General features: G+C 43.3%; 1 long non-coding RNA gene across 2 annotated transcripts; it reads left to right on the plus strand.

Annotated features, from left to right (window-relative positions):
- Nucleotides 1-17,781: 17,781 nt before the first annotated feature.
- On the plus strand, nucleotides 17,782-21,443 carry LOC135095174 (uncharacterized). 2 transcript variants are annotated; one of them, XR_010264090.1, is made up of 3 exons: nucleotides 17,782-17,928; nucleotides 19,890-20,109; nucleotides 20,596-21,443. It is a non-coding gene; the product is annotated as an uncharacterized LOC135095174 (long non-coding RNA). The 2 variants fall into 2 exon arrangements; XR_010264089.1 differs by having other exon boundaries at nucleotides 17,844-17,998.
- The last annotated feature ends 1,338 nt before the right edge of the window (nucleotides 21,444-22,781 follow it).

Here is a 22,781-nt window from a genome sequence, read left to right on the forward strand (position 1 = left end):
ACACGAAAAATGGTGGGAGGGAGATAAGTGAAGCAAAAGACACAGATAAAGATTCCAGACAGAGGGAAAAAGAGGAATAAAGAGTAACAAAAGTAAATAATAAATAAAATTGATAAACAAGAAGGGTGATGCGGGAGACGAAATGGATGAAAGAATAAAGAGAATAAAGTGAGAAAGGATTAGTAAAGATAGAGGAAAAGGCAAACACGATAAAAATAAAAGAGGAACGTATCATAGAGAAAAAAAAAAAGAGATAAGTTAAATGGAGGAATGAGAATGAGAGAGAGAGGAAGAAAGATAAGAGGTAAACTGAAATATAGAGGGAGGAAAGAGGGGGGAAGATGAAGAAGATGACAGAAGAAGGAGATACAATCATATCAAATAAAACAAGAGAGATAGAGAGAAGAGGGTGCAAAATGAAAAAAAAGGAAGAAGTGCACGAAGAAGATAATAATGGAAGAAGAGAAAATAAATGTAGATATGAGAATAAGAGAGACGAAAAGATGGTGGAAGTAAATGGAAAAGTAAAAAGAAAAAGATAATAATAACAATAACGAAGATGATGGCGAAAAGGGGCTAAGTAAATGGAGGAATGAAAAAGAGGGAGGAAAAAATGCTGCTAGGTGAACAAAAAAAATATAAAAAGACGTTGTAAATTAAAATGATTGTAAATTAAAATGAGAGGGGAGGTAGGAGGAGGAGTTTAAGAGGTAAAAAAAAATAAAAAGAAAAAAGAAGAAAAAAAAAGGAAAAAAAAGCAAGAGAAGAGAGAAAGGAATAGGAATAAGACAATGAAAACAGTTGAAAGTTTGAGGGAGGAGAAGAAAGGTGTAGGGAGGGAGCAACAAACGAAAGGAAAAGATGATGGAAAAGAATGCGGGGAGAGGAGGAAAGAACAGAAGATAATGCGAGGTTGGAAAATAAGCATAAAAAAAATAAAACAGAAGATGACAGTGACACAAAACGAATAGACGAAAGAGAAAAGAAAAAAATAAATAAATAGATAAAAAAATTATGTAAAAAAAAAAAAGAGAGAGAGAGAGGGAGATGAAAAGTGGGGGTGGGGGGAGAGGCGGTGTTGAAACTGGTGCAGGGGCGGAACGGAGGCAGCAGGAAAGGAAGGGGGTGGGTGACAGACCGGGTGGATGGAGGAAGGGCAGACTGTCTGGCTGCGCGGAGGGACTTAACCCAAACAAATGCACCTGTCTATGTTTTGCCTTTGTGCCTCACTCGCGGCGTCCCCAGAAAACTCTACCCGAGGTTACATTCCTTACAGCCGCGCCGGGGGGAGGGAGGGGAAGGAGACGCTGGGACGGAGGATGAAGCGCTGAGGAGGGAGGAGGAGAAGGGTGGGAAGAATTTGGGAGTTTGAGGGTTCAGGAGGGAACAGAAAGAGGCACTGAAGAGGAGGAGGGAAGGGGAGAGGAGACACTGAGAAGGGATGGGTAGGAGGGGAGCTGAATACTAGGGAAGGAAGGAGGGAAAGACTGGTGTGGAAGAGGAGGGGGAAGGAAAGGAAGGGAGAGAAAGGGTCGGAGGGAACGGGTAGGGTCGCCAGGAGAAGGGAGAGGAGGAGAGAGAAGGGTCGGGAGGAGGAGGAGGAGGAGGAGGAGGAAGACGGAGTAGGGAAGGTAGGGGAATGATTAGGGAGGAAGGGAGGAAGAGGAGGGAAAGGAGATGAAGGACTGGAAGGTGAGGAGTAGTGGGAGGTGGGAGGGAGGAGGGAGGGAGAAGAAGAAAGGTTTGAGAGGATGAGTCGGGAGAGAGGGAAGGGGAGGAAGGCGAGCTGGGGAGAGCCGTGAATGAAGCAGTTAAAACGAAGCAGTCTGTGTGTGGAGTGTGTTGATGAAGCAGTAGCGGGGCGCTCACTCTCGGGGAAGGCGAGATTCAATACATAAAACTAGGTCGTGTTTCTGGCCTGGGTTTTACTGCACTCCCTTCTTTCCTCCCCCAACTTTTCCCTTCCTTTACTTTCCTTCCCCCTCCTCTCACCCGTCCTCGCTGCCTGCCTGCCTGCCTGCCTGCCTGCCTGCCTGCCTCCCTTTATTCTTTCCTTCATTTTCTTTCTCTTGCTTTTTCTTTTGTTTTTTTCTGTTCTCCTATTTTTCCTTTTCCTTGTGACCGGCTTTTCCTCATCTTCGTTCCTTTATCAGTAATTTTCTTGTTTCCTTCTTTTGTTACTTATTTTCTTCCTTTCATTTACTTTTTTCCCACGCCATCTGTCCGTTCTAGCTTCTCTCTCTCTCTCTCTCTCTCTCTCTCTCTCTCTCTCTCTCTCTCTCTCTCTCTCTCTCTCTCTCTCTCTCTCTCTCTCTCTTACTGTTCCTTATTTTTTTTATTCTGTTCTATTCTTCTTTTCTATCTTTTCCTTGCTCATCACACATTCTTCCTTCCTTCCTTCCTTCCTTCCTTCCTTCGTGGCTTTCCAACTCCTCTTTCTCTCCCTCTTCATTCTTTTTATCTATTTTATCTTACCAGTACTTTTATTATTTTTTATATTTTTCCTCCTTTCTTTTCTCTTCTTCAATTTTTTTTTTTTTTCCTGCCACGCATTCCTGCCTTGCTTCAATTCTCTGTTTCTCTCCTTTTATTCCTTCCTTCCTTTGTGTACTCTCTCATACGACAGGAATGCTGAATAAAGTGGTATGCGACAATGCTACGAGGAAAAATCGTGAAAAAGAAAGGGAGAATAAGAGAGAGAGAGAGAGAGAGAGAGAGAGAGGAGGGGCTGCAACACCAATTACTAGAAATATGCTCCAAATATAACTAAATTGGAAAAAATTGTGTTAGTTAGCTACGGATAAAAAAATAAATAAAAGAATAAATAAATACATAGATTCTTACATTGAGAGAGATAGAGAGGTATGTAGATTAATAGATGGATAGATGGGTAGATAGAAAGATTACTAGATATATAGATAGATAAATAGATAAGTAGATTATTTAGATACAAAGAAAGAAAAAGTAGATAGAGAAACATATAGACACAGGAACACACAGACAGGTAAACAATTTGTCAACTGCAAAGTAAACAAACACCAACACACACACTCACTACGAAAACACACACACACACACACACACACACACACACACACACACACACACACACACACTCACTACGAAAACAAACACACACACACACACACACACACACACACACACACACACACACACACACACACACACACACACACACACACACACACACACACACACACACACACACACACACACACACACACACACACACACACACACACACACACTACGAAAACAAACACACACACACACACACACACACTCACTACGAAAACAAACACACACACACACACACACACACACACACACACACACACACACACACACACACACACACACACACACACACACACACACACACACACACACACACACACACACACACACACACACACACACACACACACACACACACACACACACACACACACACACACACACACATCACACACACATCAGACGACCCTGGAAAGACAAGATTATCCCAGGAAAAGAGGAGACAAAGCTGGAAACAGGAGACACAGCTGCCAACAAAATGCAAGGCTACAATGACAACATAAGACTGCAAAGAGACACACCAGCGATGGAAAGGGAACAAATTAATGGACAGAGAGACAGAGACAGACAGAGACAGACAGAGAGACAGACAGACAGACAGACAGAGAGACAGAGAGACAGAGAGAGAGAGAGAGAGAGAGAGAGAGAGAGAGAGAGAGAGAGAGAGAGAGAGAGAGAGAGAGAGAGCAGGATCAGAAAAAAAAAAGACAACAATGAAACCAGAATACAAGACTGGAAATATTAACTGACACAGACAACAAGGCAGAAGAAAACTGTAATAAATGTTAAGAACACTTATGAGACTGCAGCCTGTCATAAAATACATCACTAAACAAAAAGCCTTCCTTGTGTTCACACTTTACAAAATGGCACCTTGCTCCTTCCTGTATTTCCTTCGTTCATATTGTCTTAATCCCACACAGGGCTGAGAATACTCACATGTCTTAAGAGACAAGTAAAAGGAATGTAGGCAAGGCAGCTAGGAACACCTTTATCTGTATGGCATCCTACGAAGAACATCAATTAACACACGATAAAGGAAGAAATGACAGAATTAATGAAAACCCAGGATGCATTGATTACCTCCACGCCCACCACCTTCCTCACTCTGGCTGCCCCTACACTGACGAACTGAAAACTTGTCCAGATAACGTCTCACACTTTCTCTGCATTAAATCCTGCAACATTCGCGCTTCTAATCTCTCTACCCGGGGACTGCAGCCACCATCACCACCACTGCCACCACCACCTCTCGTCTTCTAAGCCTCACCATTTTTGTCTTCTTTTTTTTTTTTTTTTCAGTGAGAGTCAGTTGTCATAGGATGGCGACAGAAATTCTTATATTTTTTTTTGTCCACATATTGTGTTATTTTTGTTGGTAAAGTTGGTAGTTGTGTCTCTTGTTTCCCATGTATCGGTTGTCTTTGTCCACGCCACCGTTACTTGCTGGCTCGCGTTCACGTTACTGGGAATTCTGAATTTTGCAGCACTGTGTGTGTTAATTGTTTGTAGTAACTGCTCCTTTGTGTGTATTGCACGTCTTTCTTAGCTTGATGCATGAAATTGTATGGTATATCTTATTTCAGGTTTGCTTCATGGTAATCATCAGTGTTTCCTTTGCTAAAATGAACCTAACACATAAGTCAGTACAAAATTAAAGGAATAAGGTATCTATTTATTTATATTGTTTCCGTTTTTACTTAGGGATTCCCTCTATGGGCTCCTTACTACAGCCACAGACTTTCGTAGTGCATCACATTATATTACGAGTATCACTGAATATCACTATAAACACAGGTGGTGATGCCCGCAGCTCCAATGTAACTATAACCACATTATTACCAGTCTCTCCTAATGGATTTCACTGTCCACCACCACCACCACCACCACCACCACCACCACCACCTCTAGCAGCAGTAAACATGTTAACCAACGCAGTTTGTCTTTACAGCTCTACTGACTATTTAATTTCATTGTCTACCACCATCCTTACTAACAGCGGCGAAAAGAGACTAACCCAATCAATTTCTCTCTTCTCTTCTACTGACTGTATTATTTTAGTGTCCACCTCCACATCTAGAAAAAAAAGAAAAGAAAAGAAAGAAAAGTATAACCAAGGGAATTTGTCTCTACGTCTCCACTGACAATTTAATTTCTGAAGTGGAAAGCATTAGGACACACTCTCTGTTGGTCAGAATACACGTCATCGACTGCTACAATATTCACCACCAGGCAGTAATGGAAATCTTGTCAATAATTCCTTTGTGATGTGTGACGCCAAACCAACGACATCTACAACTGTTTTTTTTTCTTTTTCATTAATTTGTTCCTTTACTCTCTCTTTTTCACATGGCTGGGAAAGTTTACATCCATTAGTATTTTCTCCCTATCAGATTACACTTTTCATTCACTCCTTGTCTGATAACTTTAAACTTGCCTATCACATCTTTGAGAAATTAAACATAGGACAATTCTAGTTTTCTTAATTTTTATTCACTACATCCTTACTCTTTCATTAAATATATTCCTGGAGCAGCGTTCTTCAACACCTCTGTACTCCACTACGATTAATTTTCACAGAGTCTGATGAAAACTGTTGTGGACACCAAGGATGTTTTCATGATTCAAGTGATCTTTCAACAAGCAGTCTGTATCATCAATGAAAAAAAATACCCATGAGAATTCGACTAAGTTTCCGTGGCCAGTGATCGCCGCCATGAGAGAACAAAGTGATTCAGAACGCGGTCACTCTTCTTGCTGTTGTTTTACCCGCTCTCTCTGGCCTTGACCCTCGGAAGCCTTGTGGGCAGCGTGGCTTTTCTCTCGGCAAGTCCTGCTGAGACAACGAAGTGTTTCAGAACGCTGCCACTATTCCTGGTAATATTCTGCCTGGTCTCTCTCTGGCCTTGACCCTCGGAGTCCTTGTGATCAGTATAATGTATCTTACTGTCGTCATGGACTCTCCTCTTCTCACCACGCTCCTTACAAAAAGTGTCTTGTATTTCGATAAACGGTTCTTTTTCTTTCTTGTTTAAAGTTTGGGTATATTTTCTACCTTTTCTCTCTCTCTCTCTCTCTCTCTCTCTCTCTCTCTCTCTCTCTCTCTCTCTCTCTCTCTCTCTCTCTCTCTCTCTCTCTCTCTCTCTCTCTCTCTCTCTCTCTCTTTAATATGTCATACCGTATAGTTCAGCCCATATCATTTATGTACGGGCCTATTTCTTACGCTAATGAACAGTGTGTGTGTGTGTGTGTGTGTGTGTGTGTGGGTGGTTTAGTTTGACTTGGCTAGGCTTAGGTAGGGTTAAGGTACATTAAGTTCTCTCAGGTTAGGTTTGGTTGTGTTTGGTTGAGTTTGGTTGGTTTGGTCAAGTTAGATTAAGTTAGATTAGGTTTCGTTTTGGTTAGGTTTGGTTAGGTTTGGTCAAGTTGAGTGAGACTAGGTTAGGTTGGTTTGGGTTTGAGTCGGTCAAGTTAGGTTAGGTTAGATTTGGTTTTCTTTTGTTTTCTTTAGTTTAGTTTGGCTAGGATAGATTAGATTAGGTTAGGTCAGGTCCAAGAATGACTGGAAAACAAGAGTGTCTCGTGTAAACCTGTGCACACATTATCACACTTTATAAAAATAGATAAGTAGATGATAAGACGCGGAGCATCACGCGATGGGAGCCACGTATGAGGGAGGGAATCAGCATGGTAACGTGGCGGGAGTCTTAAGTAGGGTTATATCTATACAGGTAGCAAATTCGGCGGAGCGTTATCTATGTAATACCAACACGGGATGATTAATGGTACAGCGGGAGGGGGGTAGAGGGCGTAATGGCAGGGAAGCCGTGGGGGAAGAGAGGCGCATGTGCAAGGAACACTGTATCTAAGTCAGGCTATCAGTGTCTTATCTCCACTACTTTTAGCACGCTGTTGTGGAAGCTGTTGTTTTTGTTATTGTTATAATATGTTTGTGCGAAAACCAGACTCCTTCTTTAGCAGGCACCGTCTTGCCCCTGATAGAGCAGGAGACCCGCACGTCAAAAAATATATTAATAATAATAATGATGATAATAACGATAATAACAATAATGATAATAATAACAATAATAATAATAATATGTAAATTAAATGTAACAGTAAAGGGAATACAAGAAACGATGTCATGAAGGAAAATGGAGTCAAGTTAAATGAGATAAAAAAAGAAAAAGTGAAGAGAACAGTATATATATTAGAGATAAGAGAAAGAGAGACTGTAGCATATATTTGCGGCTTCACTGGTTTGCATGACGAGTTTCTTCCCAGGTGAACACAGACTGCGGCGTGACAGCAGGTAAACATAATCTATCTCCTCTCTGCCTGGGATTCGAGCCCGTCATCTCTTGGAATCGGGTGATGGGTGTGAACTGAACACGCTAGTCCTATTACCATCAAACTGGAATTTTTCAAACACAGCAAATATACAAATGTTAGTGTAAAACTATACTTCTCTTCAAATGTCTTCCCGCACACAACGTTTTCAGCCTTGCATGATGCCATAAAACAGTAACTGCCTTTCCCTTTTGTTTTTCTTCTCTCTGCTACCCTTTCACCTTCCCTCGAACCCTTCCGTCCCTTCCCAATCAGTGCCACCAAATACTTGATGGCTTCAGTCTGCCCAAATGCCTCCACACACAACCAGACCTCACCAACCACCTAGTACTCATTCTACTGCATAACACTATATAGGAAACTGCACGAAGCCTGCCTGTACACTTGTAAGTGGCTGTCTCTGTATAAAACATGTTTGTCTATATCTTCCTCGCATTCCTACCCATAAATTTCTCTAACCAACAACAGCTCTCGCATTCACGTTAACCACTGTACACTTTTGGCGCCTCGTTCAGAGGACTCACAACCTTGCCCGGTGCGTAATCTTTTAATTTAGTGTGTCAGTAGCTGTACATGCCTTGACACAGACCCTCTACCAAGTACAGGCGTGGTCAAAAGTGTAACATTTTGCACTCATTTCCATTGTGTTTAACTTTTCCTCAATTTGAAGTGTGGTCTGCTGACAGCCTCCTTACGGAACAGAGAACAGAGTGTCTGCGGGTCAGAGGACTTAAAGACTGAGAGAAATGTCAAAATGTTCGATGCAGTGAAAGTCAATACAGAATGTTACTCGACTTTTGTCCATGCTTGTACTTGTATAGCGTTTTGTTGCTTCCCTCATTCCGCCGCACTCAATAACTGTTCCGCGTGCGTGCGTCAGCTGTGATGTGTTGCAGTTTTTCATCGCCATATTTCACGAGTTCCGCGCCCCTTCAGACCTTGTGAAGCAATAATTCAGGCCTGTGTGAATTCTGACACACGCGACACCTAATTTATTGTCAGAAGCAACATGAGCTTGTAGCAACACATCACCCTCCTCCTCCTCATCCTCCTCCTCCTCCTCCTCCTCCTCCTCCTCCTCCTCCTCCTCCTCCCCTCCTCCTCCAGCTGCCTCTCTTCGCTCCTCCATTGGGTGACAGCGTGAGCAGGGAAGCCCGCCGCCACGTGATAGGCCAGCCTGGCCGAGGCTCCTCCCTGACTGGCGTGCGGCGCCGCCAACGGCTGGCAAAGACAAAGGGCTGATTGGCAGCGAGGCGGGTGCGGGGCGAGTGTGGGAAAGGCGCCCCGCCCCTCCCACCAACATCATGGCGGGTAGGTGGCTGCTCAAGTCAAGGTCTACTGCTTCACGTATGTAAATTCCTGACGCACGTGACCACAGGTGAACACTGAACACCGCCGGCTAAAGGAAGAAGGCCATGAGCATCCTGCGTGAAGGCAGCCTGGGACTAAAGGGAATTAACGGGGATGTAGAGGAGGGGGCGGAAAAAGCGACAAAAAAGGGAGAGTCTGCTGAGAGGCGATCGAGGCACCAGAAGGAAAGGTTACCCTATAGAAAACTATCAATGCCTACTTAAACTCACCCTCCAAATTGCCCCCTTCCCTGATTGGCGTTCTCTGTCAAAGGCGTAGTACACACACACACACACACACTCACACACACACACACACACACACTCTCTCTCTCTCTCTCTCTCTCTCTCTCTCTCTCTCTCTCTCTCTCTCTCTCTCTCTCTCTCTCTCTCTCTCCCATGTCAAAGGGACCAATAAAGCTTCTCCAGAGAGTTAGGTTATGTTTGAGAACGTTGACACAGACACAGACCACTGAGCACCTTGTGTTGGTGGTGGCGTAGCGAGCTTCCCTTAAATTTTAATTGTATACAGTAGTTTGACTAGGCAAGGTGCAAGCACGGAGGCACAGTTTCGGAGAACAATAGGAGGGACCCCATCAGGTCCATAAGCCTTCTGAGGGTTTAGGCTCAAGGGCATGGAAAACATCATTGCGAAGAATTTTAATAGGTAGCATGAAGTAGTCAGAGGGTGGAGGAGAGGGAGGAACAAGCACAGAATCGTCCAAGGTAGAGTTTTCAGCAAAGGTTAGAGCGAAGAGTTCAGCTTTAGAAATAGATGTGATAGCAGTGGTGCCATCTGGTTGAAGTAGAGGAGGGAAAGAAGAAGAAGCAAAGTGATTGAGATATTTTTTTGGCTAGATGCCAGAAGTCACGAGGGGAGTTAGATCTTGAGAAAGGTTTTGACATTTTCTGTTGATGAAGGAGTTTTTGGCTAGTTGGAGAACAGACTTGGCATGGTTCCGGGCAGAAATATAAAATACATGAGATTCTGGTGATGGAAGGTTTAAGTACCTTTTGTGGGCCACCTCTCTTATCATGTATAGCATCAGAACAAGCTGTGTTAAACCAAGGTTTAGAAGGTTTAGGTCGAGAAAAAGAGTGAGGAATGTGCGCCTCCATGCCAGACACTATCACCTCTGTTATGCGCTCAGCACACAAAGACGGGTCTCTGACACGGAGGCAGTAGTCATTCCAGAAAAATCAGCAAAATGCCTCCTCAGGTCCCCCACCAACAGAGGCAAAACGCCAGAGGCACCTCGCTAAGAGGGATCCTGAGGAGGGATTGGAGTTTACTTCATTCAATCATTTACAAGTATATTCCTTACAAACTTTTGTCCTGATTTTTTATTTATTTATTTTTTTGTTACTGCTTACTTATTTCCTGTGCCTATTTTTCTCCATTTGTTGCCTACACTGTGTACATGATTATGTGACACATTTAGCACTACTTGGGGTATGACACCGCCAAAGCACGGTTCTAGGCAGAGAGCAAGCAATATTACATTCCACACACATATATCGCGTGTCTTTCCGTGCTTTGGGGCGCTGTGTTGATGTGCGACACACGTGACAAGGCTTCTGCTTTTTTTTCTCACACGGCGTGGCAGGGATGGTCTTTGGAAATTGACGTCCTGTGAGGCGTGTAGGGTCATCACCATTTGCGGCCCCACGCCTTCCTACCCCATTTCGTGGCTCAGAGTACTGTTTGAGAAGCTGTCTCACACCTCTGTGGTGAAATTGTACAGTGTTCTCTTCTTCCCTGTGCTGCCCTGGTACAGGATGTGTGCGTGAGAGTGGCACAGTCACAAGATGGAAGAACAGTTTTTTTTGAACCATTTCATTGTTTGCGTTGCATTCACTGTCGACATCATACTGTCACTTTTATCAAACAACCTCATGTTCAGGTTGTAATGAATCACACCTTGAGGCTTGCAGATGAAGGTATACCCGTGCAGCGCTCAGTGTCTTCACTCCGCTCCATTTTTGCCTCATGAACAGTGGTAAGCAAATGAACTTCTCTCTTGTCTTTCACTTCAGTGAGAGATTATTATTATTTGCTTGTTTGTGGATGACTTCTCCTTTCACGAGTTTAGGGGGATATTTAGGCATAAACTTCCTATTTGCTTTCACTGTTCCGCAGGCCCCTGTCATATTTTCGTGTAGGAAATGAAAAAGAGAAGGGCTGGTGTACCAGTTGTCAACATATAAATGTGTCCCTTACCCAAATAAGGCTCAAGCATAGTGCTTACAACACTCCCAGACTTGCCCAGTCCCTGCGTTAGGTTTATGTCTGTTCCAGCTCCTAAGTACAGAATCATGTCTAATATGAAGCCAGTTTCACAATCACAGAGGAACATATAATTTCAAGCCAAATCTATGACGCTTCGTTCAGATGTACTGGCGAAAATACAAGTGACCCCGCCAGAGTACCTGACTTTCATCAATAACCAACTTCTGAAATGGCCTGAATGTTGATTTGAAGCGGTTGCAAATATATCTTTCTCATTCTATCATCATCAGTGGGTTTTGTGTTGCCATGGAAATGTCAGGGACTGCAGGAAGGCAAGTGAATCTGTTCCTGACATCACATTACTGAAAACTGGCACGTGATGAAGTGGATCAGTCGACCAGTAAAGCTTATGCTTTTCTTTAAGATTCAGCCCCATCAGCATAATAAGTGCCAGGAAAGAATTCTTTTCCCTTACAGTTGTTGGATGCCAGTCTAGGAAGCGAGAGTTGGGTAAAAGTAACTCTGCAAGCAATCGTAAAACCGTAGAATTTGTTTGTTTCTTCAACTATGGTTTTCATTATTTCCTCTGTAAAAAAAAAAAAAAAAACAGGCGAAAAATGTCGCTCTCACTGCTGTTTTCGTTGACTGAGGGGTCACAAATACCACGACCATCTCTATCAAACGGAAGTATTGAGGGAAGAAAGGTACTCCCATCTACCCATTTCCACTCCATGTCGGCAGCGGTGGGGGAGGGGTGGGGTGGGTTACTATGTGCAGTGTGTTGTGTTGACTTTGACATGTGCCTGGTGGGTTTGGTGGGTCCTGCACTACCATGCTGGTACCCATTCGATATAGTATCTGTACATTCTGTGGCTTTCCGTTTTGGAGATTGTGGCTGTATCTGTGCACTGCTGGATGAGGTTGTTGTGAGTGAGCCACATCATCTACTTCACAGTCATCCTCCTCTGTGCCTGACTCACCAGAGTAATCAGGATCATTAGTATCGTCTGATGAATCACTGTCCCCTATCTCTGTCACCCCCTTCATCATCAAGAAGGGCTGAAATATCAGCCTCAGACAATACCTTGGCTATCTTTTTATGAAACGGGCATTGTCAGGGCCTGCAGTGAACCGGTCTTGACAGCAGCAGGCAGCGCGCTGAATGAGAGAGCGGGACAAAGGTGGCCGCTCCCCCGGCCAGTGTTTACCACCACCGCTCAACAACAAAAACGCGCCAAAAATCTTATAACTTTTTTTTATTAACACACCAATGTTATAGTTTTGAAATCATTTAAATTCCATTGATTTTGTAAATATGCTGATGGATGTGAAGACAAAGTAACAAAATACATTGAAAATGGTACATTATAAACAGAGAAGCACACGGCTCATTGGATATCCCGCCAAAACTCTATGTATATGTGACAAATGATAACTTCCTCAGTTGCCAAATTATTCTTTATTACGACTAAGATATCCACATGTACACAAAAACAAAATAGAAGGACGCACAACTGTGCAAAACGGCAAACGTACAAGTACGTGCTAAACATTTCCCTAAGAGACACGTATTTGTACTACTTGTACGTAGTGAACAGTGCACGGGTTAAAATATCACAAGTTCCATGTTGTATTACCTACTTTCAACTTATAAAAGCCCAGCTTCACTCTGTTGTTAATTCATTTATGTCTGCTGTCCCTGCCTTCGATACTTACCTTCTGCCTCACCACAACCTGCTCGCCTTCATGCTGTCATTATTTCAACTATCAATTTATATTGCCGGGACTATTTCTATATGGTGTATCCCTGTACACTGGCGCGTTTCCAAGCGCAACAAATTAATCACACAACAAAAACAACTCTCTCTCTCTCTCTCTCTCTCTCTCTCTCTCTCTCTCTCTCTCTCTCTCTCTCTCTCTCTCTCTCTCATGACCCTAATCACCCAACATCTTATCCTCCTCTTCCTTCTCCTCTTCTTCCTCTTCCTCCTCTTTCTCCTCCTCCTCCTCCTCTTCCTTTTCTTCTCTTTTCCTTTCCTTCTTTGGTAAGCAAGATTGCGCAGTAAAGTTTTACTTAAGAGTAAAGGACAATAATGACGGTGGTGGTGGTGGTGGTGGGTTTTGTAACGGTGTCACATAATTAATAATAATATGTATTGTATTTATAATGCCTTGCCTGATTAGCAATATAAGTGTATGTATACATATATGCATAAGTGTAGATAGTGGGTGTTGGGAGATAAGGGTGGGGCGGATATGATCACGCCACCCTACGTCACACACACACACACACACACACACACACACCATGGAACTTTCCATGCTCCTTTTATTGCCATGGATAAGTAATCGGTAGCACCTACATTATAGTATCTAAGTATTCTCCATAGTTAATCTCTCCCTAATGTATTTTGGCATGTATTACTCTTAGCTATAAGTATCTTTTCCCTTGCCTTATTTATGTCATTAGAGAGTTATAATTATGAATATATTCATGTACTGTGAGTGCGGTCAACCCGCCCCTATTTCTAGTGTCAGCACTTTTTGAAGGCGCTAAGCGTCCCTTGTGCCGGCTCCGGCAGTCTCTTGCCAGGGTGTAACGCTGCACCACGCAGAGGACATCCGCTGTCCCGTACGCGCCACACCCTTCTCCACAACTCTGTACATGTATCTAAATATACCTATTTTTATACGTTCACCTTTTGACATTCACCTGAAAACCACAAAAAGCAACAACAATAAACAGTGGTTGAAAGTGAAGTGGTGAACGGACACAGTGAACGGAGAAAACGGCAAACAGTGGCAGGGTAGTGAGGAGAGCAGAGGAGCGAGCCGGCCTTGTTTACACAACTTACGCTGACACACCAAAACACTCGCACCCAGCCAAGAGCGACGCACCTAACGGTCTCGCCTTACTCACCCAGCCTGCCTCTCCCTACATTCACTTCTCCTTGTTAAAAAAAAAAAAAAAAAAGGAGACTTAAAAGACTCGGGGAGAAACCTAACAATTCTTTGGTTTCCCCGCGACCTAATTACTCGTCGTAGATTCTCGGCGAAGACATCATCGGCGCAGACATTCCCGGCGCAGACCAACACATCTCCCACCTGCAGGAATGCTGCAGGATTCTACAAGGACACTACTACCCTAAGAGGAGCTTCCCAAGACGGAAGGAGTCTTCCTAAGAAGAGGATATATATATATATATATATATATATATATATATATATATATATATATATATATATATATATATATATATATATATTATATATTTTTTTTTTTTTTTTTTTTTTTTTTTTTAAGTGTGAATTCTCTGGCTACAGTCGTGAGTAGAGACACTTAGTGGTCCACCACACCAATATTAAATAAAACACTTGTGGTAACGCAAACACTGTTAGGGTTCATGTATAACTTACCTATTTCACAGTGATGTTACTTATATGGAAATTAAAATAATTTAGTCTGCCTCTTAAATACCGTTTTCTTTTTTCTGCTGGACAGAGCTCTCGCTCCCGTTTTCTTTTAAGTGTTCAGGGATAACTAGGATAATTCCATTTCTGTCCCTAAACCTTCAATTCTGTTAAAATTTTCACACTTCTCACAATACTAACATTCATCTTTTAAGAGTGGAAACGCCTTTGGACGATGGAAACGTGATGTAAGTGTGTAATTAATACCTAATTGAGATAGTAATAATACCACATTTATGGCTAAAGCTGAGAAGTTAGCTGAAATTTACGAACTGGAGTGTCATTTCTAAGCGGAAAATAGTGATAGTAGATCATCAGAAGCATTATCAACGGAACCAAAACCCACTACAGTGGAAATACCGTGCCCCATGAGGACGGAAACGTGTTGATTACAAGATCAGGGAACAATTACCCATCATTATCAGCAGCAACCATGTCTAATGCTAAGGCTTCTGCTTCAGCCTCTGCTGGCTCTCCTCATGCCTTGCATGCATCTACTACACTTAAGGTACTTCCTATTCCTGAAACAATATCAGCATTTCGCGGAGAACACCCGCAAGAAAGGGCTCATCATTTCATTGGTTTGTGTGAGGATGTTATGACAAGAGCAAATACTATCAGCGATGAACACAACATCTCTTTCGTCAGATCTAAATTGGCTGGAGAAGCAGCACACATGATGAATACCAGCGCTTTCAGTCCGCTTGAAATAGGGACTAGTTATGCAAATTTCAAGAAAAATTTCTTGAACATTTTTGAGGGTAAGAGTCAAACTGACCTCATGGTACTAGCATCCAAGGTGGTCTTAGATTTGCAGCTGAAATTAACTCTCTTCACGAAATGAAAGCCTTAATCCCTACACACCAGTTCGTAACGGACTTCATGGATGTCTTACGACTTAACAACTGGTTCCAAGGAAACAGTATGACAGAAACAGATTTCAGAAGACTTCTGGAATTCATCTTTTACATATCATTGGTGAATGGGGAAGTGAAGAAAACCGCAAGTCATTTCAGTTTTAAACCGGGAGACACAGTAGCTGACCTTGCAGTCCTGATTCGAGAGAAAAGAGGGCTACCTGGTTGGTGCCTCTCCGGAAACTCAAACCTCACTGGTTGCTCCTCCACTCATGGATGACGACCAATCTCAACCTTGTGCGGCAGCCATGGCAAGGCCTGGAAATGTCTGTTCGTACTGCCATAAAATAGGTCATGTAGAAAAAAGATGTTATAAGAAACAAAAGGACCAGAAATTGGCAGCAAATAAATCCGACTTGGAGAACAAAACAAAAGGGGGTAATCTCTCTCTGTTAGACCAAAACCAGGTGCATCGCCCCACGTGAAAACTGGTAGGACAAGATCCTACAGGGACGTCGCTACCCAATACTGCCTCATACATGGCCAGTGTAAACACTCATCAGAGCAATGTAAAGATATAATCAATATGAGAATTGAAAAACAGGCCAGAGCTAACCTGAACAGTACAAGGCAGTCGGGAAAAGACCAGCGCACAGTGGTAAACAAACCCGACTAAAACATCTCAATGCGCAAGACGCTGAGGCAGCAAATTCTTCTGACATGTCAGTGCATTCAACCATAAATGCTGCTGCCAACAACCAACCAGACATAATGGCATTACCACCTGGGGTAGGTAGGCATCGCTTATCTTTGGCTGTAGACACTGGAGCCACAGTAAACGTGATCTCTGAAGAATCTTACAAGATTCTCAAACGGAAAAATCCTGAAAATCTTAGGAAAAATTTCCTTACCAATAAGTCTATCTAAGAATACTCGACTTGTTCAAACTGATTTCTATGTAGTCAGTAACTTTCAACTTCCTTCTGACGGCTTGTTAGGGCTAAGCGCCATGAAGTCTCACCAGATAGTAATCAATCCAAAGCAAAACACAGTCATGTACTGCGGACGACATCTGGAAGGGATGAAACATCCTGCTCCTTTGGTTTCCAGGCAACCCAGAAACGGTTCTTTATCACGGAAGGGACAAAGATCCAATGGGGAGCCTCAAACGATTCCATCTGTCCGGTCTCCTATGAGAGATAAGGATATAACAGAAGCATGGAGGGAAGCCAAAGCAATTGTCAATGCCAGTTATGACAATCCTGCTCGTGTGGCAAAACGGATTACAATTCGTGTTCCAGAAGCTCCTGTAGGCAGTGACATCTGTCTTGAAGGTATAGGTAATGTCAGGCGATTGGCTGTTGAATCGACTCTTTCCACAATTAGAAAGGGTCATGTCACTCATGCCTGTATTGTTGTGTTATGCGTATCTGTACATTTCCTTCACTGACACATACAAAAAATGTAATGAGTCATTTGCTAAGTGTTTCCTGTAAGGCTTGGGTCACGTAGTGCCGCGCGGCGCCACCCCAGTACGTAGCGAGCCGAGGAACAAGAAAGGAGGGGAGGTCCACCCAGGCTATAGCTGTTCCCGCATCACACAACTTACACGTTAATTTATCGCAGAGTAAAGCAAAACACAACAGATGTCTATACAGACCCTACACAGTATCCGGAAACATTTCTGCCCGCATCCGAATACTTTCAAGAGGCTGTAGTACAAATTACACGGGTTTTAAGGATGTTTCTTCGGTCCTGGTGACAGACTGGTAAGGTTTCTACACCATCAGAGGGAAAAGCAGTCTTGAAAACCCGTGTGATCATCATTGTGTCCTTTGAAAACAGTCTGGTGTGAGAGCAAAGCTTTTCAGAATACAGGCACTTAACCTGTCTTCATGAAAAACAAGTGCATTTATGATACCTGAGACTGCCTTACGACATTCCCCCAATGACTCTAATGTATCTTTCTTTTTTTTCGTAGCATAAGCCTGTCTCCCATTGGTGAAAACATCCTCACTACATGTACTACGTTATTTCATTAGTCTCAAGTCGCTACTTAAAGTCTATATAAGCCTCAATGACTCTAATGTATCTTTCTTTTTTTTTTTTTTCGTAGCATTAGCCTGTCTCTCATTGGTGAAAACATCCTCACTACATGTACTACGTTATTTCATTAGTCTCAAGTCACTATTTAAAGTCTATATAAGCCTCAATAAATACGAAAGCTGTAGTGATGGTCTGCCTCCCGTCAGCCAATCAGAGCATTCTATTTTTCCGTTTTCTTTCTTACTCATCGTAAAACTGATGTATCTTTCATTTGTTGTTACTTCTTGCCTCACGGTGTGTTGGTGTCTTCTACTGCTAATATAACCGTGATTCTTTTTGTTTTCTTTTTTATCATTACAAGCAGTATTATGAGTGCGGCTGTTCTGAGTGACAATTACCTCAGCACAGCCTCCACCAATCAGCACCAAGTATTCAAGTCACGTGATACTCTCTCCTCGCCGTCTGCTCAGCCATTCGCCCTGCGCCCGCTGACGTGATGTGACGGGTCTCCGGTTGTGTTGCAGCGGTGAGGTGGTGTTGCATCTTTTCTCAGCGGGCGTGTTGTGGTGGAGTGCGGTGTGAAGGGAGAGGTGGATGTGAGTATGGCCTGGTGGTAGATAGGGAGGAGTGGATAGTGGAAGAGAGATGTGGAGAGTAGGATGGTGGAAGGGGGAGGTGGAGGTGGCTATGGCAGACGTGACTGGGTCAAGGTGGTGGTTGTGGTGGTGTTTGGTGTGTGTGTGGTTGTAGAGGATGGAAGTGGTTGCCTAACTAGGGTGATGGTGGTGGTAGTTGCGGTGGGGGGGTGGAATGTTGGTGGAAGAGTGTTGGTAGTGATGGTGAAAGTGACTGGCTTGTGGTGAAGGTGGTTGTGATTGTTGGGGATGGTGGTGGTTGTGTAATAGTGGTAGGGATATCGGTGTTGTGGTTGCTGGGTGCGGTTGAGGGCTGGGGTGGTGGTGGTGGTGGTGACGGTGATGCTACGGTTGTCAAGGTTTATAGGGAGATGTTCGTGTGTGTGTGTGTGTGTGTGTGTGTGTATACTCCTGTAACTAGCAAACTGGTGTCACTCGTTCACTTGTTTTACCTCCCTGTTTCAGACCTTCCTTCTCTCCCCTCCCCTCCCCTCACATCCCGCTCCCTTCCTCCCCTGCCCGCCACCCTCTCCCCACTCTTCCTCGCCTGCTCTCCCCTGCTCCTCGTGTTCCAGGTGGCTGTTACCTTATCTGATTTAATATATAATGGTTTTTACTTGAGATCGAAGCTCCACGTAATGAAAGGCAGAAATCTGTGCTTTTCATTACTATTATTGCACTATTCATGTAAACTTACAATACAAAATTAATTCTATTGGGAAATGAGTGTATATTTAAACAACTCCATCTATATAATGACCTGTGTGATGTGACATCAGCGAGAGAGAGAGAGAGAGAGAGAGAGAGAGAGAGAGAGAGAGAGAGAGAGAGAGAGAGAGAGAGAGAGAGAGAGAGAGAGTAATAATATTAGTAATGAGGCTAAATTTTAACGTTATTGACTCTTTGATAATGAAAATTAGATGACTGAGATTGTAGTTAAGTAAGTTGAGAAGTTGAGCAAATAAATACGAGCAGGCTGTCTGTCTGTCCGTCTTTCAATCATTCAAACAGTCAGTCTGTTGATGGAGGACTGGTGGAGAGAGCAGCCTGTGTCTGTCTGTCTGTCTTTCAGTCAGTCAATCTGTTGATGGGGGACTGGTGGAGAGAGCAGCCTGTGTCTGTCTGTCTGTCTTTCAGTCAGTCAATCTGTTGATGGGGGACTGGTGGAGAGAGCAGCCTGTGTCTGTCTGTCTGTCTTTCAGTCAGTCAATCTGTTGATGGGGGACTGGTGGAGAGAGCAGCCTGTGTCTGTCTGTCTGTCTTTCAGTCAGTCAATCTGTTGATGGGGGACTGGTGGAGAGAGCAATCTGTGTCTGTCTGCCGACGTGATTCCTGCCTCCATTGTTTCATTACATATGAAAACTACAAGAACGGGAAGTATTGGTTTTATTCATTAATTGACTGATGTGTGGTGGTGGAGGTGGTGGTGGCATTAGTAGTATTTAGGTGTTCAACTTAATAGGGAATGAAGGTAATGCGTATGCGCTGGTGGCTTGAAAGTAACAAGTGGTGATGAAAGGTGGTGGTTTGAGATGGTGGCAGGGCCTGTTACCACCTTCACTGTCCCAAGTCAAGGAGGGAGGCACTTCATTATTGTTACACCTGCTATTTTACTCACCTACTTTTCTCTCTCTCTCTCTCTCATTTTATATTTGCCTGTTGTTCTTTTTCTTCCTCTTCTCAAATCCAGTCATACTGTATTTTTGTTGCCATTTTGAGTGTTAACACAACCCAACCTAACCTAACCTTTCTTTGTATTATTTATTTATTTATTTTTTTTTAGTATTTCTAAGTGTCTCTAAGCCTTTTAAGTGGTAACCTACTTTAATGTAACCTCTCATCACTATTGCAGAGGAGATAATTGGTGGGCTGTGTGTGGTGAGTGCCACATTGTCTGTGAGGGACCCCCCGAGCCACACAGCACCAGCTGCAACAGCTACAGCAGCAGCAGCAGCAGCAGCAGCAGCAGCAGCAGCAGGAGGAAATGGCATCCACCTTCTACCTCACCCAGTGTCACCGGGGCCTCCTCCTCCTCCAGCAGCTGGCCAGGGTGCAGGGACAGGATGAGCAAGGTGAGGAGTGGTGGTGGTGGTAGAATTGATAGCAATGTTCAGTATAGTAGTAAAAGTGCTAGTAGAGCTCCTGGATTATATATTTTTAGTAGTATAGTAGTAGTAGTAGTAGTAGTAGTTCCAGCATTTGTTGAAATATACTGGTAATTATACACTAATAATAATAATAATAATAATAATAATAATAATAATAATAATAATAATAATAATAATACATCTATCCAGGCCATTATTGTTGTGTAGAGTTGAGGTGCAAACAAACACCTGTAAGTGTGACACGACTGCCTTTATTTTATTCATCAGTCACACATACAAAACACAACAACAACTAACACATAAACAACAACAACAACAACACAATCAACACATCATTTAATAACAAACAGACAACACTAACAAAACAAACTGTTAATATTCCTTGTAAATTGTGAAAGAAAACAAAAAAGGAAAACCAAGATGATGATGATAATGGTGGTCTTTCCCCAGCAGGTGGTGACAGAGAGGGTGGCCAGCTTGTCCCTCCCTCCTGCCACCCAGCCACAGCACTGGCAGTTGCTGCAGTGAGACTGCCCAGGCACAAGTTTGTGCACGTGTCCAGGACGTGAAGGTGATGGGAACGTGTCCTGTAGGAGGGAGCAGAGCTGTAACAGTACCCGAGTCTGCTGCTGTGCTGGGAGGAGGAGAAAAACATCAGCAGTAGTTAGTAGTGGCAGTAGAAGTATTCAGCAGTGCTGCTGCTGCTGCTGCTGCTGCTGCTGTCAGTGGTGCAGCTGTTCACTCCTCCACAGCTGCTGCCTTCCCTCAACATACTGTGTCTTCCCTCACCTACAATGAACAACTATGAACAATACCTCTCGTGCAATCAGGCAGCGCTCAGCTGTACTCACCGATAGACTGACCACTAAGAATTACCTGTGGGCCACATGACAAGGCCCACACGCCAGCCAGGCTTGGTTGCCAGTCAAAAACAACAACAACAACAACAACAACAACAACAACATCTCGTGCAATGAAGAACACTGAATAACAACAACACCTCTCCCCTGCATCATCAACAATCAACAACATCTGCTTTCTTTCACTCATGCTGCCCCCCCCCCCCTCTCTCTCTCTCTCTCTCTCTCTCTCTCTCTCTCTCTCTCTCTCACCTCACCTCAGGCCACAGCGCCACAGTATGTCCCCCCACAGTATGTTTACAAACCCACAGTGACTCCCCACAGCCCCTCACCAATAAGTGAGCCCCTCACACACACACACACACACACACACACACACACACACACACAAACGCTGCATCTTGTACAATGGCCGCAATAAAGAATGGACACACAAAATGGACAAACTTAATTTTGTTCCGACCTGCGTGAATGTAGTGAGGCTCAACATGTACAAGTGAACAGTGAGGAGTGTATTAGATTCAAGACTCAAAGATATTATACACAAAGTACAGGACACAGGTTGATGATGAGTACGGTGAGTCAAGCATTCATCTGTGGCTGGTCTGCCTCTTGAAGCACAGCACTGACCTCTTGCCCCACTTGTTCCAGCAGCCCCTCACTGATCTGTGTGGCAACAGCAGTACTAGTGCTGTGTGTTTGTGTGTGTGTTTAGTTCAAGTCAAGTGGGTTTTCAAGGGTGTTTTTACAGTTGTAGTGACAGATTAACAACATTTCTGCATTACTGACAGGGGAAACATTCTTTTAAAAGGCTGGAGTTGAAGTGATGTGGGTTTTCAAGGGTGTTTTTACGGTTACAGTGACAGATCAACATTTCTGCATTACTCACAGGAGAAACACTCTTAAAAGGCTGTAGCTGAAATAATGCAGGTTTTCAAGGGTGTTTTTACAGTTGCAGTGACAGATTAACAACATTTCTGCATTACTGACAGGAGAAACATTGTTTTAAAAGGCTCTAGTTAAAGTGACGTGGGTTTTCAAGAGTGTTTTTACAGTTGCAGTGATATATTAACATTTTTGCATTACTGACAGGAGAAATACTTTTAAAAGGCTGTAGTTGAAGTGATGCAGGTTTTCAAGGGTGTTTTTACAGTTGCAGTGACAGATTAACAACATTTCTGCAGTACTGACAGGAGAAACATTCTTTTAAAAGGCTTTAGTTGAAGTGACGCGGGTTTTCAAGGGTGTTTTTACAGTTGCAGTGACAGATTAACAACATTTCTGCAGTGCTGACAGGAAAAACATTCTTTTAAAAGGCTTTAGTTGAAGTGACGCGGATTTTCAAGGGTGTTTTTACAGTTGCAGTGACAGATTAACAACATTTCTGCAGTGCTGACAGGAAAAACATTCTTTTAAAAGGCTTTAGTTGAAGTGACGCGGATTTTCAAGGGTGTTTTTACAGTTGCAGTGACAGATTAACAACATTTCTGCAGTGCTGGCAGGAAAAACATTGTTTTATAAGGTTTAAGTTGAAGTGACGCAGGTTTTCAGGGGTGTTTTTACAGTTGCAGTGACAGATTAACAACATTTCTGCAGTGCTGACAGGAGAAACATTGTTTTATAAGGTTTTAGTTGAAGTGACGCAGGTTTTCAGGGGTGTTTTTACAGTTGCAGTGACAGATTAACAACATTTCTGCATTAGTGACAGGAAACACTTGAGAACCCGTCTAAGCCTCCCTGTGGCCTTGGAAACATGCAATATTCTAACACAGGGGG

The sequence above is a fragment of the Scylla paramamosain genome, chromosome 48 (assembly GCF_035594125.1).
Source record: "Scylla paramamosain isolate STU-SP2022 chromosome 48, ASM3559412v1, whole genome shotgun sequence".
Lineage (NCBI taxonomy): Eukaryota > Metazoa > Arthropoda > Malacostraca > Decapoda > Portunidae > Scylla > Scylla paramamosain.